The 19,726-nt window shown below is 36.0% G+C and overlaps 1 long non-coding RNA gene across 1 annotated transcript; it reads right to left on the bottom strand.

Annotated features, from left to right (window-relative positions):
* Nucleotides 1-1,621: 1,621 nt before the first annotated feature.
* On the bottom strand, nt 1,622-19,386 carry LOC107977505. The gene is made up of 3 exons (XR_003485521.2): nt 19,319-19,386; nt 8,622-8,856; nt 1,622-1,878 (listed from the first exon to the last, which is right to left on the bottom strand). It is a non-coding gene; the product is annotated as an uncharacterized LOC107977505 (long non-coding RNA).
* Between the last annotated feature and the right edge of the window lie 340 nt (nt 19,387-19,726).

Here is a 19,726-nt window from a genome sequence, read left to right as displayed (position 1 = left end):
TATATTTTTTCAATAAAATACTTACAAAACAATTGTTGAAATATATCAAAATGATTATCCAAAATAGTCATTTTGGATAAGTTTGCCTTTATCCATGAGACAAACATGGTTCAAGAAATGAAATTAATCACATAAACTGACATAAAGACAAAAATCTCATGATCATTCCAATAGATGCAGAAAAGTCCTTTGACCAAATTAAACATGTCTTCACAATAAAAGTATTATTTACAGTGCTCTAGAACAGCCACGAGATATACAACAAAACCCACTTTAAGAGTTTTAGTAGTAAAGGGGAAGAGGGTGTGTATGCAGGCCTGTCTCGAAGAAACATGGTGAGAGAGGGAGTGAGGTAGGTGTGTCTGCTTTTCAAGGTTGCTCAGAGCAAGGACATGGGCGCTCCACACATGGGTATAGATTACATAAGGCCCTGGGGTGACTAGACATTTTGCCTGAATGCTGATGGCTGAATGTGTAGCCTTGGGATCCTGGCAAAGCTGGAAATGATAACAAAACATCCTAGAGAAAATAGGATGAGAGGGAGTGCACCTCAATATAACAAAACTTATATCGGAGAAACCCAGAGCCAGTGTTATCCTAAATGGAGATAACCAGCAAAAGCAACTTCATTGAAATCATTTGTGATACAAGACTGTTGACTATCCCACTACTCATAATGCATATTGTTACTCTGGTGTATGTTTTCAGGGTAGACCATTAGCTAATCAACTAGTGCTCTTTCCTGAGGAAGTCTATTTCTCCCACTCTCAGCATTCCTTAGTTGCCTATAATTCTTTCTTTAGAGTTGAGTCCTCCTCATGTTCTCTTTTCCATTGTACTCCCAATCCACTTTGTTGTTTTCCTTGTTCAGGTCATGATTAAGGAATCATGGTGGTGAGACTTTTGAGTGTAGCTATGGCATTTCTAGAAGACAAAATTTCATGGCAAATCCCTTGTTCCTCTGCCTTTCTTACCAAACAGCTTTTCATTTTTTTTACTAGTTTCTTTAGAAAGATAATATTTTTAAATATATAGCCACTCAAATGTATACTTTTGTTCATGAAAATTTCATTCATAATATGTTATGAGTCTCTGTACTGGCAGCCAGCTCCCAAATCACAACAAGGAGACTTCTTATTAATTATGAAAACTTGGCCAATAGTTCAGGCTTCTTTCTAAATAGCTATTATAACTTGAATTTGCACATTTATATTAATCTATGTGATGTTGTATGGCTCATGGCTTTTATCTCTTCTGCATGTTTGGCTTCCTCCATCTCTCTGTCTTCCTCCATGTCTCTGACTCCATCCTTCTTCTTCCCAGTGTCCTCTGTGCCTAAAAGTGCTGCCAAGCTATGGCACTTTTATGAAGACTCTCAGCTCTGGTACCTCACTCTAAAGAATGTAGTTGACTTTGTTCGGATATCATTATTTCACCTAACCTAGAAATTCTTAAAAGGCTATAATGGAGCAAATGGGTTTAACTTCTCTCTTATCTACCTTTCCAATTTCCCAATATCTGGTGTTTGGAACATAGAAAAAAGAAATCATTTCTTCTGTAGCATATGAATGAAATAGCTAGTAGTGGTTGGGCATCAAGTTAAATAAATAAGCAACACACAGTAAGGCAGGTGTCATATATTTAAAAACACTTATTGAAAAGCATATTTTATGTTAGGAGTTTTCAGTCTATGTGTCCTCAGTTTAGTCAAAAGAGGAGTTTTTCAGTCATAGTTTAAGATGCAAAATAAAAGAAAGGATCCATTGTTGACCAAAGTAATGTGGGCCACTCAGCATCGTTTCTAATTAGATACCAAGCTCCCTGTGATTGTTTCTTCCTGGAGTATACATGAAGATATGCTTGTTCAGGGACATTGACCTGATGGAACAAGTAAGGACCAGAAGGTTAAGAACCATTAGCCATTCACCAGTGAACCTCAGCATTGATAGCCACACACAACAGAATAGAGAATAAAAGATAATGGAAATGTTGCCTCAAGTCTTTTCCTGTTTTTCAGTTGGGGAGCCCCATCAGTTTCACACACCTGCCTTTCTCCCCTTCTCACCACTTCCTCATATCACAAAGGTTACTTCTTTGAGGTAAAACTTAGATGGAACCATTTCAACTTCTCTTATTCTTTTCTTCACAGCTTGCTTTCAAAGCATAACACACATTCTTGGATCCTCTGTTATTCAAACTTGAGAAGCATGTTATTTTTGACCATCTTTTATCAGCAAATGACAGATACAAAAATTCAAGAACAAGTGTTTATAAATACAAACAACCCACTAACTAAGCCTCTCTAAGCTAAATCGCTATTTATTTCTTGCCTGAATTCATTAATTCTCCTTCTCAACACACTGTAGAGGTTCATACTAAAAGAAAAATCATGTTATAGGCAGGAAGAATTGTGATCAACTACACTTTATATATAGCACAGATAAAGGAAAACCAGCCCCAGAGGTTGCTATTCCTTCACTTCTACTTATCCTTTGATAGAAAATTTTAAATTTATCCAAAGGAATCTGAGGCATAAACACAAGAGACAATAGTCAGCAATAAAAAGTGTTTTCCAACTTTCAGAATAAGGTAACATTCTAAACATTTATTTTAATGTCTGGTTTGAGCCCCCCTCCCATATTTCAGAGGGCTTGAAGATGTTCAATGAGAATAGTAAAGTTTTACAATAAGCAATAAGAAATTTTCACGTTTATATGGAGAGTATTTCAAAAGCCCAGCAGAGAATGATGAACCTTACAATGTGTGGAAATGCATGCGGGGATGCAGTGAAAGAGAAATTAATTTTCAGAACATTGTTATTCTATCCAACACAGAAATTCAGTTGCTGGAATAACAAAGGAAATCATGGAGGTGATAATGTCAGTGGTGTTCATCAAATGTTTCATTCCCTCATATCCTTAGCTCTTCTACCATGCAAGGCAATGAGAGTAAGGCCATGATACTCAAACACAAGTAGAAAGGATTTGTTACTATCTGAATAAACCACTAAAATACCCATAAATGATTCTCCATATTGGTGCATTCATACATCAAAATGGAGAAATCAAATTACTTAATAATAATCAATATTACATAACCAATGTCGCTTCTGACTCTCTCAAGTTCTGAGTGATTCTGTGGACCTAAGCACCAACCATCCCACATGGAAACTTTGGCATGTGGTAGCACAAGCTATCGTCAGTGTTCTGAATTTCATATTTTGACTATTTTTCATGCCACAGCATGCATTAATCTATGCTGATATTTATAAGATAGAAATGCAAAGAGATGAATAGTAGCAAAATAGTGACAAGCAAGAAATGTGTATTGGAAAAATACAGGATTGAAGCTAACAATATGTGTGCATGAGATCAGAGTTGAAACTGACAGAGTTCCAGGAAGCCAGATAACAGTTTTCTGTATACTTCCTGCTTATAATTTTAATAAGTATTAATATATTGAATTGAGTTTTTAGAAAGTTATAGTATTATAGTATTATATAAGTGTAACCACACTAGCTAGTTTATGTCAACTTGACATTCTAGAGTCTTTGGCTAGGAGGGAACCTCAATTGAGAATATACCTCCATACTATCAGGCTGAGGGCAAGCCTGTATGACATTTCTTAATTAATGACTGATGTCAGAAGGTTCAGCTCATTGTGGATGGGGCTGTCTCAGGGTATGTGGTTCAAGCTTGTATAAGAAAGGAGGCTGAGAATGCCATGGGCAGCAAGCCAGGAGGCAGCACTCCACAATTACCTCTGCTTCAGCTCCTGCCTACAGGTTCTTGAAACGCTTTAGTTCCTGTCCTGATTTTCTTTGGTGATAAATCATGCTGTCAAAGAATAAACCATATAACACCCCGCCCCCGCCATGCTGCTTTGGTCATGGTGTTTCATCACAGTAATAGTTACCCTGAGTAGCACAATAACAATCAGCAAAAACTAGTTATGAAAGCTGTTAAAATTATTACTAATAAGTTAATAATCAAAACATGTTTCAATGAGATGAAAAGAAGATACATTTTATAAGAATTTGTATAACAAAATTTCCTTGACTTCCTGAAACTTTAATCTGCATATCACTGAAAGTTAATATCTAATATTACCTCTGCTAGAAGTCACTACAGTTAACCTTCTTCAAAATGTGTCATTTTTTCTTTTCAGAAATATCTGTGATGCTTCTAGCTCCTGCTGTCTCATAAAACCCTGGATGCATCACTATTTTTACTTGGTTTTTTAAACAACAATTCCAAAGAATACCGACTTTTTAAAGATTCTTTTCTTTCTGAGAAAAAAAATAATGCATCTAATACTGTGTTTCAATGAGCCCACTTGATTAAGAGATTTTTTTGTCACACCAACATTCCTGTAATCATAGAAGAATAATTGAAGTATTTTCTCAGTTTCATTGATTATAAAATTATCCACTAATCAATATAAAAGCGTGTCAAAGGTAAATATATCTCATTAGTACAATAAACGTTACAGATCACAGTAAACAATGGAATCAGTTGCTGCCTGAAACCAGTGTATTGCCTTAACGAATACACTAGTTGGTACATGTGATTGGAAAATGTCACAGAGTTAAGAGTCAAACAGCAGAGGCAGAGTTTGTTTTCTGACACTGAAAGTGCACAAACAAAGTTGAGACACAAATATTACCTCATCATTACTATGACCTTCTTAGCTTTTTATTAACTAGCTCTCTAAACAAGTTTTGCCTGACTTCAGGGAACAACTAATCCATGCACAACCTACTATTCTCAGGATGATGCTCTGCCTGGCAAAGCTACTATATACCTCAACGAAAAACAGGTTGATCTTCTGGCAAAAGACATCACTTGAAAAGACAATTCTATTCGTCAACCTGTGCCAATATCAAGCTTGTTTCGCTTGAAGTCAAGGATGGTGATGCCTCTGGAAGTTCCTTTATTGTGCAGGGCTGTTTTGGATATTCTGTTTTTTTTTTTTGTTATTCTATATGACGTTGAGTACTTTTCTTTCAATGTCTGTGAAGAATTGTGTTGGGATTTTGGTGGGAATTGCACTGAATCTGTAGATTACTTTTGGCAAGATTGCCATTTTTACTATGTTGACCCTAACTATCCAAGAGTGTGGGAGATCTTTCCATTTTCTAGTATCTTCTTTAATTTCTTTCTTTAAGGACTCAAAGTTCTTACTATACAGGTCTTTCATATTTTTGGTTAGTGTTACCTCAAGATATTTTATGTTGCTAGTTGCTATTATAAAGGGTGATGTTTCTGTGACTCCTTTATCAATACATTTATTATCTGTATATAGTAGGGCTATTGATTTTTTTGAGTTAATCTTGTATCCTGCCACTTTGCTGAAGGTGTGTATCAGCTGTAGTAGTTCCATGGTAGATTTTTTTGGGGTCACTTATGTAAAGTATCATATCATCTGCAAAGAGTGAAAGTTTGACTTCTTCCTTTCCAATTTGTATCCCCTTGATCTCCTTTTGTTGTCTTATTGCTCTAGCAAGAACTTCAAGGACAATATTGAAGAGATGTGGAGAGAGTGGACAGCCTTGACTTGTTCCTGATTTTAGAGGAATAGCCTTGAGTTTCTCTCCATTTAGTTTGATTTTGCCTGTTGGTTTGCTGTATATTGCTTTTATCATGTTTAGGTATGTTCCTGTTCCTGATCTCTCCAAGACCTTTATCATGAAGGGATGTTGGATTTTGACAAATGCTTTTTCAGCATTTAGCAAGATGATCATGTGGTTTTTCTTTTCCAGTTCATTTATATGGTGGATTGCATTGATGGATTTTTGTATATTGAACCATCCCTGCATTCCTGGGATAAAGCCAATTTGGCCATGTTGAATGATTCCTCTGAAGAGATTTTGGATTAGATTTGCCAGTTTTGTTGAATATTTTGCATTGATATTCATGAGGGATATTGGTCTGTAAATCTCTTTATTCATTTTGTCTTTGTGTGGCTTGGTTACCAAGGTAATTGTTACCTCATAGAAAGATCTTGGGAATGTCCCTTCTGCTGCTATTGTGTGGAATAATTTGAGGAATACTGGTTTTAGCTCTTCTTTGAATTTCTGGTAGAGTTCTGCACTGAACCAATCTGGCCCTGGGCTTTTTTAGGTTGTGAGACTTTTGATGACTGCTTCTATTTCATTAGGGATTACAGGTCTGTTTAAATCGGTTCTCTGTTTTGATTTAACTTTGGTAAGTGATATCTATCTAGAAAATTACCCATTTACTTTAGATTTTTGAATTTTCTGGAGTACAGGTTTTCAAAATATGACCTGATGATTCACCAGATTTCTTCAGTGTCCATTGTTATGTCCCCCATTTTATCTCAGTTCTAGTATCACCTGCCTACTGTCTCGCCTTCACAATCATTGTAATGAGAAAGCAGGCAACTTGCATGATAAATTTGTACACATCCTGTTAAATTATTGTTTGAACTGTAGCACATCCCAGAAGTGTTTCAGTTAGTACAGTGACATTATGACTTTTTCTGTAACAGCACATTGTTACAGACTTACTGAATTAAGCAAAGAAAAAGAAATGTAAGATACCATCAAATTTCTCTTCCTTATCTAGCTGCCATGTTTCAATCATATACACCTCATCATTTCATTTAAGTTAACAGAATGCTTCAGACATATCTGCCCCTTAGCCTACCTATGCATAAGTCTTATTTTAAGGACTGAAGTTTAGGTAAAATTCATCTGCCTATCATGTATCAAGAATTAATAAATATTAAAACATTATGTAAAGAAATAGAATTTATTGCCTATGTTGATTCATAAATTTCCAGTTAAATTGAGAGATAGGTAGTTGAAAATAAAATAGACAAAAATAAAGGACTGTTTATAAATATAAATATAATTTGGTAGTGAATGTAAGTAGCTGAATCTAGGCATGTTTGAAATACTTCCTGTAAACTCCAAAAATATAATAAAAATTTTTAATAACAAATAAAAATTAACTTAAAGTTAGGATAAGTTGATGATTGAAAATAGGATTGTTCTTGAAATTTTTTAAAAATGGGTGTTGAGGTAGATTGATTTCCAATTTCTGGAGGAATCACCATATTGATTTTCATGGATACTGTATAAGTTTGTACTCTCACAACATAGGATGAGTATTCCCCTTGCTCCACATCCTTGCAAGCATTAGCTGTCACTTGTGTTATTGCTCTTAGTCATTCTGACAGGTATGTGATAGAATCTCAAAGTAGTTTTGATTTGCATTTTCCTGATGGTTAAAGATGTTGAACATTTCTTTAAATTTTTCTCAGCCCTTTGAGATTCCTCTATTCAGAATTTGTTTAGATCTGTATCCTATTTTTAAAATGAATCATTTGGTTTGTTGCTATCTAGTGATGTGAGTTCTTTCTATGTTTTGGATATTAGCCCTCTATCATGTGTGGAGTTGGTGAAAATCTTTTCCCATTCTGTAGGATGTGGGTTTCTCCTATTGACAATGTCCTTTGCCTTATATAAGGTTACGAGTATCATCAGGTCAAATTTATTAATTGTTTAACTCAGTGCCTGCATTACTGGTGTTCTGTTGAGTAATTTGTCTTCTGTGCCAAGTGTTTCACTTCTACCAAGTACAATGTGTCTGCTTTTATGTGGAGGTCTTTAGTTCATTTGGAGTTGAATTTTGTTCAGTGTAATAAATATCTATTTTAATTCTTCTGCATGCTAACATCCAGTTAAAGCATTTGCTGAATATGCTGTCTTTTTTGTTTTTGAGTGTATATTTCTGGTTTCTTTATTAAAAATCAGGTATACTTTGGTGTGTGAAATTGTGTTTATAATTGACATGACATAAATCCCAACTAAATTAGTTATCCTCTCAATTAATTGTCCTACTTTGAAACCAGTCAGCATATTATCCTACAGAGAACTAACTTCCTCTATTGTAATAACATTTCCCATTTTTAATGTTAGAAAAACTCTCTCTTTTAACTAATTCCTCCCTTTAATGTTTCCCAATTGTCTCACCAAATCTGCCAACAATGAAGGTGAAATGTGAGGCATAGCATGTCTGGGTAGAGAACACAATCAGTGAAGAGCCTGGCTGAGGATAGCTGAAGCTGCTGGCATGTAGCAATGAGCTGAGAGTGTCAGCCTGAGGAGGGGGTTGTTAGGGGAAGCTCACAGCCCAAGGGGAGAGGGAGCCAGCTGTCTGAAAACACACAGGATTGAGTGGAAAAAGCACATGTGGTAGGAGCTGCCTGAAGGCAGAACCAGTTAGTATAGGGCATGTAAGTCAAACTGTGGCATTTGTTGCCCAGGGGCCTCAGGATTTTGAGGCCTGTGAAGTTTGTTGCAGAGATGTTGCAAGAAAACAATCCCAAACACATTTAGAGGCTTAGGGAAAAGAGAGAGAAGAACCTAGCCTGTCGGTTAGTGAGTTTGGCCAGATTCCCACATGAAGCTCTGGATTATGCCGATGGGTGCAAAGCCACAAGCAAGCAGGTTTTTCATAAAGGTGTGCCTTAAAGTTGGGCACCAATTGGAACATGAGTTCTAATTGGTCTTCATAATAAAAACCAAAGTCAGAAATAGGGGTAAATGCTGAAAGCTCAGAGACACAAAAGAGCAAGCCACAGACGTATCTTACCTCACCACCTTTTCAGTCAAAAAGAATGTGACTGTAGCTTCTCCTGTCTTATAGTCCCCTCTCTGCCCAGTCATATCACTTGCTGTCTATCTGCAGACTTCCAACCACTATGGAACTAGTGGCTAGCTCCACCTTCTGATCTTCAGGCAAGCTTAGAGTACAAACAAGATATCGCCTCACTGCTCAGGTTCGTTCATGGCAGCTTCATTTATAATGGTCAGAATCTGGAAACAACCTAGATGAATTGATAAAGAAAATGCAGCACATTTACACAATAGAATATTACTCATCAGTTAAAAAACAGCATCATGAAATTTTCAGGCAAATGGATACAAGTAGAAAATAATTATTCTCAATGACCTAACTTAGACCCAGAAAGACAAATTTGATTGGCGCCTTGTTGAATCATCACAGAGACTTCCTTAGCTGTGGATATAAGCAGGTTCAAAAACAGCAAGACAATGCTGAGTAAGAATCTAAACTGGAAGTCTCCATTGGGTGCCTCCAAAGGCCAAAGTAACTGCCAGAAGAGCTTCCAACTTGGACAGAGACTCATTACTAGTTCAGAGGTCAAGCAGCCCACCAGAAATCCAGAACACAAAGACTGCAAGACCAAAGAGGATATAGAAACCACAGAACAATACCAACAAAATGAGAAATAAGGAAATAGACCTAAGTCATCCCAAACCCAGATTCCTAAATACAATAATATGATTAACAACAGCCAGGGCAGTATTGCACCACCAGAGCCCAACCATCCTACAACAGGAATACCTGAATATTCCCGTGCTACTGAAGCACATGCATGAACACACACACACACACACACACACACACACACACACCCACACACACACACACACACACACCACCCCCAACAACAACAATGTGAAAACCAACTTTATGAAAATTATAGATGTCCTTAAAGAGGAAATGAAAAAAATTCTTTAAAGAAATAGAAGTAAACAACAAGAAAATAATGGAGTACATCAATAAATCCCTTAAAGAATGCCAAGAAAGACAAGAAAAGCAAACAAGTCTACGAAACAATTCAATACCTGAAAAACAAAATAGAAGCAATGAAGAAAACACAAACTGGGGGAATTCTGGAAATGGAGACTCTAGGTAGGAAAACAGGAACTATAGACATAAACATCACTAACAGAATACAAGAGATGGAACAAAACATCTCAGGCATTAAAGATATGATAGAATAAATAAATTCATTGGTCAAAGGAAATGTTCAATTTAAACATTTCCTAAAATGATGTATTATAGATTTGAAGAGAAATCTGTCACCAGGGAAATGTCCAGAGATCTATAAAGATGACCCCAACTAAGAATCTAAGCATTAGTGGAGAGGCTACCTTAAATGTCCTTCCCCTACAATGACATTGATGACTACTTTAAATGCCATCATAGAGCCTTCACCCAGTAGCAGATGGAAGCAGAAGCAGAGATTCACAGCTAAGCACTGAGCTGAGCCCATGGAATCCAGTTGTAGAGAAAGAGGAGTGATGAACAAAGGGAAGAATATTTTGTTACAGACTATATCAATATATAATGAAAGAATTGCCTTTGAGTTTTTAACATCTTAAGAGCTTCCCCCAATACACTTGAGACAAATGAAATATGTATGTGTGTGTGTGTGTGTGTGTGTGTGTGTGTGTGTGAATTAGACATTTTTAAACTATGATGCAGCTGTACAAAGAGAAACAAACTTTAAATAGGCATTTCTGTTGGTTCCTTAATAACACTGAGTTTTCAGATTAAGTCATATAACTGTGGAATATGCAGACAACAAGGACATGGATATTATGATACATTTTTATTTAGCACGCTCATCAGTAATCTGCAAAGTTCGTGGAAGGAAGGCAGCAGAAGATTGGAGGTAGAAGGATACAGAAAAACAGGAAACAGAATTATTTCCACTTATTTTCCATAGGAAACAAAAAACATCCATTGAATCTGCAATGGCTATGTTTTTTGCCAGGTTGTATTTGTAATGAAATTCTTAATAAACTTTCCAGCACTACTATGGATAAAGGAGATTCAAAGGAACAGGTGAAGAGACTAAATAAAATGACAATGTAGATTAGTACATTTTGGAATTGTTCTAAAATATAATTCCCTCATGACAGAAGCAATGCTTTGCCTGTGGCCAGAAAATAGAATTATTGAACAGTGTCATGAGTTGCCAGCTAAGGCTTAAAAATGTCTGCTTGTGACATCTCAGCTCTAAAACAATGATGCTTGGAGTAGATAATATCCATGTGAGTGGAGAGTGAATACTGTCACAGACTGAAGAACCAGGCTGCCAATTACTTGTTGATCTCATGACGTCCTCAACTCATAGCCTGTGCTCTGAGACACCACAAAGTTAACCATTGTACCAAGCAGGGAAGAAATATCAGTAAATTTCAAAGCTAATTAAAAGCTCTAGGAGCAGTTATGTGATTATCTGCACATGATCTCACAGGAAAGAACACCTGGAGTTGTTTTGTGCTTCTTCTGGGATTTAGCATGATCCATATTCCTTCCTTACAGAGTCATTTTAGGCTCATTTGGGAATTTTTGAACACCAGATGTAAAAACGATGGAATTTTTTGTTTGGTTTGGTTATGTTATTTTTTGGCATGTCAGACTGGTGTCAGACATGTACCATCATGCCTGGTAGTTCATAAATATTTTTGCTTATTCTCCACAAGCTTAAATTTTAAAATAAGAATTTTTTAACTTTAAGAATCCTTTCCTACTATTGAAAAACCTCATGGTTTATTCAGCTTCAGTATTGTAAAAGAACTGTGGCTATGCTGTAGGAAATGCATTATAAATCTCGAAACCTCCAAACTTGAATTAACTACAAAAATACTTTTTCTGATATGCATGAAGTTATTGGAGAAATAACATACAAGTATTTATTATTGCTCATTTTATTTGTTTGTTTATTTTGTTTTTTGAGACAGGATTTCTCTGTGTTGCCCTGGATTTCCTGGAATACAGAGATCTGCTTGCCTCTTTGTTTCTGCTTGTCAAGTGCTTGGATTAAAGGCATGCACAACCACTGCCCAGTTTATAAGTGTTCTTAAGTTTTATGTATTATCATTATTGAGAAATATTATTAATTGTGTATATAAAATTTTATTAAACAAGAATTCAAAATATTATTAATATGTCCGCATGGATGTTTTTCTTATTTATCTAATTTCATTGAAAAACCCCACAGACCAATGTTGATGATGTTTTAGAGACACATTATAGATCATTATTTACTCTAATGCATATGAATAATTTCCCAGTTTGAGGCAATTTCAGAGTATTGATAGTAGGTCAGAAGCTAATTACCTTGTTTGGGGCTAGCTTTAGCCTCTGGAATAGTCATTCCTTGCCCACTTCTGGGTCAGAAATGACATCTTATGAATAGTAGATAAAAACCTTTGGAATCAATTGACGTAGAAGAACCATTAGTATTCACCAACCAAATATCCAAGATTGTCAACAAGGCATCTTAAGCTGAGAGAAGCCTCCACCATGTCACTGTCACCACTCTTCTGATGTACCCACCATTGTTTTTTTTTTTTTAATTTGTCTTGATATATGATGTTCTTTGTTCTGTAAAACTATAAAAACTTCATGATTGGCTTCCCCATTGGAACATGATATTTAGGGTAACTTACATCTCTTCCCAAGCCATGATTACTTGAAATTGTTCCAGAATAATCTATCTCTTAGTCCCTTTAAGATGAAAGCTATATTTCTTGCATTGACATACCTTAGATTAATATCGTAAATATGAGGAAAGTCATGTTTTTAAATGCATATACATTTCACTATTAAATGTTTAAAATTTAAAAAGATCAATATTTTTTAATCCAACCACTGGCTCAGATATTTTTGTTATGGTGCATTAGTATTTTATAAAAATTTATGAATGACTAGGAGCAATCTGAGGTAAAATCTCAGACTTTTATATCATACCCAGTAACAAAATTTAGACCAATTCTTCTTTAATGAGTATATTATTCTAAATGAGTAAAAAATGTATCAAATTTCAAGGGCAACTGAAATTTGCCTACATATCAAAATGGAAATTGAGCCAGTTGCAATTGAGCTTTTTAATGTAAATATAAATATACAGTTTTAAAATTATTCTCTTATATGCTGATCATAGATTCTCCTCCCTCTCTTCTTCCTAATCTCTCCCTCAACCTCTCCTTCCCCTCAGATACACCCCCTTATGCCTCCCCTCATAAAAGAACTGACTTCCCTGGAACATCAATCAAACATAGCATAGTTTGCTACTATAAGACCAGGCACATGTTATGACATCAAAGCTGGACAAGGCAACCCAGGAGGAAGAAAACGCTCTCATAAGTATACAAAAGAGTCAGTGACCACCCCAGATCCCACTGTCAGGAATCCCATAGGAACACCAAGCTACTAGGTCATACCCCTGGATGCTAATTGATCTCTGTGTGAGGCCCATTAGTGGCAGTCATTTGGTTTTGTGGTCCTGTATTCTCATAGTGACCTTGACTCCTCTGCTTCCTCCAATCCTCTTTCCCTCTCTTCCTCAGTACTCCTCAAGCTCCACTGAGTATTTGGCTGTGGGACTATGCACCTGTTCCCATCAGTTGCTGGATGAAATCTCTCTAGTCTCTTTGATGAGGATTCCAATCCCAGAACAATTTGCAAGAAGGAAAAGCTGTAGGGAGAATGTTATGTGGGTGTGTTGTTGTCCCAATCCCTCTACTTGAGGTCTTGTGTGGTTAGAGAAGATTGCAATTCATGCTCTGTGTCCTCCATTACTAGAAGTCTATGCTAGGGTTAATCTCTTAGATACTGTGGATTTCCATTGCACTAGAGTTCTGCCTGGCCCCAAGAAAGCCCCCAATTACAGTCATTTCTCCAAATATTTGTCCCTCAACACACTTGATTCCTCCTGTTTCCAACCCTACCTGTCCCACTCAACCTACAAAACCATTCTATTTCCCCCTTTCTAGGGAGATTGCTGCACCAGCCTTAAGCTCCCCTTGTTACCTGGTTTGTCTGGGCCTGTGAACATGATTGGAATGATTGGTTTTTATTTTATTTTATTTACTATTTTTTGTATTGTTGAGACAGGGTTTCTCTGTGACTTTGGAGACTGTCCTGGAACTAGTTCTTATAGACCACTCTGGTCTCAAACTCACAGAGATCCACCTGCCTCTGCCTCGAAAGTGCGAGGATTAAAAGTATGTGCCACTACCATCCAGCTTGGCTAGCTGATATCTACTTATTAGTGAGTATATACCATATTGGTCTTTCTGGATCCAGGTTACCTCACTCTGGATGGTTTGGGTTTTTTCATTCCATCTACTTGCCTTCAAATCATGATATCATTCTTTTTAACTCCTGAATAATATTCCATTGTGTAAATGTAACATTTTATTTATTTGTTTTTTTGTGTTTGTGGGGCATCTATGTTGTTTTTGGGTTCTGGCTGTTATAAATATAGTTTCTATAAACATAGCTGAGCAAGTGTCCTTGTGATATAATGGAGTATACTTTGGGTATATGTTCAGGAGTAGTATAGCTGTGTCTTGAAGTAAATTGACTCCCAGTTTTCTTATAAAAATCATAGTGATTTCCAAAATAGCTATATAGGTTTAATATATACTCTTCACTCACCCGCAATGAGTGAAGAGTATTACCCTTGCTCCACATTCTCACCAGCTGGAGATATCATTTTTACTTTGATCTTAGCCACTACAACAGGTGTACAATGAAATCTCAAAGTCATTTTGATTTGCATTTCCCTCATGGCTAATGATGTTGAACATTTCTTTAAGTGTTTTTGGGCCATTACAGTTTCCTCTGTTGAGAAGCCTCTGTTTAGCTTTGTACCTCTTTTTTGTTTGTTTTGTTGTTGTTTGTTTGTTTGTCGAGACAGGGTTTCTCTGTATTGTTTTGGAAACTGTCCTGGAACTCGCTCTGTAGACCAGGCTGGCCTCAAACTCACAGAGATCCACCTGTCTCTGCCTCCCGAGTGCTGGGATCAGACACCAATGCCTGATTTGTAACTCGATTTTTAATTAGACTATTTAGTTGGTTGGTGTCTAGTTACTTGAGTTATTTATATACCCTCTGCCAGATGTGGAGCTCTTTCCTTTTCTGTGGGCTGCCTTATTGTTTTATTGATGTTATATTTTGCCTGTTCTCAGTTTCATGAGGGGCCCACTCCAGTGTGTTCTATTTAGGTTGAGTAAATAGAGGTCTTTGATCCACTTTACTTGTTAGGGTGATGGATCTGCATATTTTATTTATTGTGCTTTTTCATACTTCTTTAAAGTATGGTGTAGGATTTATGTAGGATCTTAGATTCAATTCCATTGTTCAAGCTGTGTATTTTCATGCCAATGCCAGATGATTTTTATGAATATAGCTCTTCAGTAAAACTTGAAATCAAGGATGGTGATACCTCCAGTTGTTCTTTTATTGTATAGAATTCTTTTAGTTATCTGCATTTTTTGTTTTTTCATACAAAGTTGAGTATCAATGTTTCAAGTTCTGTAGAGAATTCTGTTGGAATTTTGATGGGATTGCACTGAATCTCTAGATTGCTTTTGGTAGTATAACTACTTTTACTATGTTATTCCTATCAATCCATGCATGAGCATGGGAGATCTTTCTATCTTCTGAAATCTTCTTCAATTTCCTTCTTCAAAGACTTGAAGGTCATTCACTCTCTTGGTTAAAATTAACCCCAAAATATTTTATATTATTTAAGGCTATTGTGAAGGGTGTTGTTTTCTTGATTTCTTTCTTATCTCATTTGTCACTTGTATGAAAGAGGATTACCGATTTTTTTTTGAGTTAATCTTGTATCAAGCTACTTCACTAAAGATGTTCATCAGCTGTATGTGTTCCCTGATAGAATTTTTGGGTTTGTATATGTATACTATCATGTCATCTGCAAATAGTAATATTTTCACTTATTCTTTATCAATTTGCATCTCATTGATCTCTTTTTGTTGTCTTATTGCTCTACCTAGAACTTGGAGTATCGTAATGAATAGATATGGAGAGAGTGGAATCCTTGTCTTTTTTAAGATTTTAGGAGAATTGTTTTGAGTTTCAAATTATATATATATATATATATATATATATATATATATATATATATAAACATATATATATATATATATATATCTCACTGTATATTGATTTAATTATATTTAGATATGTTTCTTTTATCCCTGATCTCTCCAAGATTTTCGTCATGAAGAGGTGTTAGACATTGTCAGTGGCTTTTTCAGCATCTGATGAGTTAATCATTTTTTTCTTTCATTTTGTTTATATGGTGTATTTTCATATGTTGGAATACTCCTACGTCTCTGGGATGAAGCTCACTTGATCATGGTGGATCATCTTTTTGATGTGTTCTTGGATTTGGTTTGCCAGTATTTTACTCAATATATTTTCTTTAATGTTCATTGGGGAAATTGGTTTGTAATTTTCTTTCTTTGATGAATCTTTGTGTGGTTTGGATATCAGGCTAAATGTGCTCATAAAATGAATATATCATTGTTCCTTCTGTTTCTATGTTGTAGAATAATTTGAGGAGTATGGGCACTAGCTCATATTTTAAAGTCTGGTAGAATTCTGCACTGAAACTACCTGACCCTGGGCTTTTCTTGGTTGGGATACTTGTAATGACTTTAATTTCCATCAAGGTTATAGGTCTCTTTATATTGTTTATCTGATCTTGATTTAATTTTGGTATATGGTATCTACCCAGAAAAAAGTCCAGTTCTTTTCAATTTTGTAAAGTACAGATTTTTGAAATATGAACTAATGGTTTTTGTATTTCCTCAGTGTCTATTGTTATATCCCCATTTTCATTTCTGATTTTGGTAATTTGGATATTCTCTCTCTGCCTTTTGTTTAGTTTGGATAATGGTTTGTCTATCTTTTGATTTTCTCAAAGAACAAACTCCTTGTTTCATTGATTCTTTGTATTATTCTATTTGTTTCTATTTTATTGATTCTGGTCCTCTGTTTGTTATTTCCTGACATGTATTCCTCTTGTGTATGTTAGCTTCTTTTCATTCATGATCTTTCAGATGTGTTGTTAAATTTTTAATATGAGACCTCTGCAATTTAACTCTCTTTGTAGATCAGGTTGGCCTCAATCTCACAGAGATCTGTCTGCTTCTACCTCCCAAGTGCTGGAATTAAAGTGTGCACCACCAATGCCTGGTTCAATCCCTGGAATTTCTTTATGAAGGCACTGAGAGCTATGACCTTTCTTCTTGGCACTACTTTCATTTTGTCCCATAATTTGGGTATGTTGTGCATTCATTTTATTGAGTTCTACAAAGTATTTAATATATTTTTTCTGCCTTGACTCAGTATATAGTTATTTAGTTTCCTTGAATTTGAGGCTTTCTGTCGTTGATATCCAGTTTTAATCCACGGTGGTCTGATAGGAGACGGAATTATTTCAGTTTTCTTGTATTTTAGAGACTTGCTTTGTGCCCAAGTATGAGGTCAGTTTTGAAGAATATTGCTGAAGTGTTGAGAAGAACGTATATCTTTTGTGTTTGGGTGAAATTTTCTGTAAATATCTGTTAGGTTCATTTGATATATAGTATCTATTGTCTCCATTATTTCTCTGCTTAGTTTTTGTCTGAATGACCTATCCATTGGTCAGAGTTGGGTAATTAAAGTTTCTCACAATTAAGGTGTGAGGTTTGATGTGTAATTTAAACTTCACAAGTGTGGTGACTTTGTATTTTAGGCACATATGTTAAGAATTAAAATGCCATCTTGGTGAACTTTTCTTTCTGTAAGTATAAAATGTCCTTTGCCATCTCTTTTGATTAATTTGTTTTGATAAAAAATAAATTTGTTTATTTGTTAAATATTAGAATAGCTACAACAGCTTCCTTCTTGGGAAATTCTTTGTCAAACCCCTTACTCTAAGGTAATACATATCTTTGATGCTGAGGTGTTTTTCTTGCATGCAGTAGAAAGATGGTTCCTGTGTTTGTATCCATTCTTTTAGTCTATCTTTTAATTGATTCCATTGATATTGACAGTTACTAATAACTACCAATTGTATGTTCCTGTTATTATATTTGTGATGGTGATAGTAGAGTTGAGTGAGTGTGTGTGTGTGTGTGTGTGTGTGTGTGTGTGTTTCTCTTTGGATTTTTCTTGTGTGAGATGTACCTATTGTTTACACATATGTATGTAGTTTTACTTCCTTGGCTTGCAATTTTACTTCTATTACCTTCTTATAGCTATAACCATGGAGAAAGATTGTTTCAATTTGACTTTATCTTCAACTATCTTGCTTTCTGCATCTATGATGATTGAAAGTTTTGCAAGCTGGCATCTGTGTCTCTTACAGCCTATAAGACATCTGTCCAGGCCCTTCTGAGACTTCATTTAGAGATTGGGTATAACTTTATAGGTCTTTCTTTATATGTCGCTTGGCCTTTATCTCTTGTAGCTTTTAGTATTCTTCTTTGTTCTATATATTTAGTGTTTTGATTATAAGGTGATGGGTGGGGGTGTTTCTTTTCTTATCCAATCTGCTTAATGTTCTGTAAGCTCCTTGTTCCTTTATAGGCATGTTCTTCTTTAGGTTAGGGAAATTTTCTTCTATGATTTTTGTTAAATATATTTTATGTGTTTTTGAACTGGGATCCTTCTCCTTCTACTCCTATTATTTTTAGGATTAGTCTTTTCATGATGTCCCCAATCTCCTGGATGTTTTGTGTTAGGAGTTTCTTAGATGTAACATTTTCTTTGACTGATGAATCTGCTTCTTCTATTATATCTTCAATGCCTGAGAATCTCCCGAATTCTGATGATGATTCTTGCATCTATAGGTCCTCTTGCTTACCCTGTTTTTCCACTTAATTAATTCCCACAGTTTTTGCTTTAGTTGTTCCTTCTATTTTGATTTTTATGTCTCGAATTTTGTCTTTCACAGGTTTATTTGTTTTTTTCTAGGCTTTCTTGGCATTCTTTATGGAAGTTTGTCATCTGTCCTTTAAAGACCCCTATCATCATCAAAAAGTTGGTTTTACAATCATTTTCTTGTGCTTCCATTCTGTTGCAATATTCAGAACTTGCTGTAGTGGGATGGTTGGGCTCTGGTGGAGACATATTGTCCTGGCTGTTGTTGTTTGTGTTCTCATACTTCATTAAGGCATCTGGATTTGGTATGATTATAGGTATAGGTCCTAATTTCTAGATTTGTCTTTGTTGGATGACTGTTTTCTTCCTTAGTTTCTTTTTCTTATTTTTTTTTCTGTCTTCTGGATACTAGGGCCTGTGGTTGAGTTAGAGGGTCTCTGCTCAAGTTTGAGACAAACTTCTGATGGCCAGAATGGCTTCTCATCCTGCATGCTTTTGCTGCCAAATTTTGGGACTGGAGTTCTGGCTATGTATGTGTGTGGCCTCTGATCTGCCTGGGGGTCCTCGGGGTTCAGGTGTTGGCCTGGCTTTTGGTGGGGTAGGAGGCTTCTGCCTGTTTTTCAGGGAGTTAGTGTGGTCTCTGGTTCAGGATACTGGCCTGGACTCTGATAGTGTGGAAAGCTACAACCAGAGGCGTGCACCAAGATATGGTAATGATGAGAGGAAGGGCATTTGGATTTATGTTGGGTAGCCAAGGTCAGGTAGACAAGGTGGACCAGTCTTACCTGAAGGTCAGGGTGCTGACCTCACCTGTGGGAGAAGAAGAGGCTTCCTCTAGAGGTGTAGGCCTAGACATGGTGACAAGGAAAGAAAGGGTGATTGTTAGGCAGGCATATGTTGGGCAATGTCTAGGTAGAGTGGTTATCTTGTTTTCAGGGAGATGGCCTGGCCTCTGATGGGGTGGAATGCTTCCACCAGAAGCGTGGGCTGGAATATGGTCAAATTTAAATATTATTATTATTATTATTATTATTATTATTATTATTGTCTTTGCATCAATTCTTTTTTAAATTAAAAAATTTCACTTATTTTACATCCTAAACATAGTTTCCCCTCCCTCCTCTCCTTCTGTTTCCTCTCCCCACTTCCCTCTACTCTATCATTGCATTCCTCCTCCATCTCCATTCAGAAAG

Source organism: Cricetulus griseus, chromosome 5, assembly GCF_003668045.3.
Source record: "Cricetulus griseus strain 17A/GY chromosome 5, alternate assembly CriGri-PICRH-1.0, whole genome shotgun sequence".
Classification (NCBI taxonomy): domain Eukaryota; kingdom Metazoa; phylum Chordata; class Mammalia; order Rodentia; family Cricetidae; genus Cricetulus; species Cricetulus griseus.
Note: the sequence above shows the minus strand (reverse complement) of the source record. Positions and strands in the feature narration are given on the sequence as shown.